Source organism: Hipposideros armiger, unplaced genomic scaffold (genome assembly GCF_001890085.2).
Source record: "Hipposideros armiger isolate ML-2016 unplaced genomic scaffold, ASM189008v1 scaffold_83, whole genome shotgun sequence".
NCBI lineage: Eukaryota > Metazoa > Chordata > Mammalia > Chiroptera > Hipposideridae > Hipposideros > Hipposideros armiger.
The window spans coordinates 366,128-366,481 of record NW_017731433.1 but is presented as its reverse complement, the minus strand read 5'-3'; positions in this window follow the sequence as shown (position 1 = coordinate 366,481).

Genomic DNA, 354 nt, shown 5'->3' with positions numbered 1-354 from the left:
TAATGTAGGATGCCCAGGAGGAAATGACTGCAATCTTTGCCAAACCAAAAGTTTCACAAAAATTGTCATCTTTAACCCTCACAAGACACCTCGTACAGTTGATGTTCATATCCTCATTTTTAGATGATAAAACGAACATCCTTGGGAGGTTAACTAATTCTCCAACTTCATTGTCCTTAGTCCATATTTATTGCTTTCTGCTATTTTAAGCACCCTTTTGCACTACCATTTGCACTACCATACTGCCCCTTGCTGGCAACAACTGGCTCCTAAGCTTTTTAAATGCTCAACAAAAGCTTGATGGATGAATAAACCATTGGTAAAATGTGGGGGGTGGGGTTTAATTGTATCTGA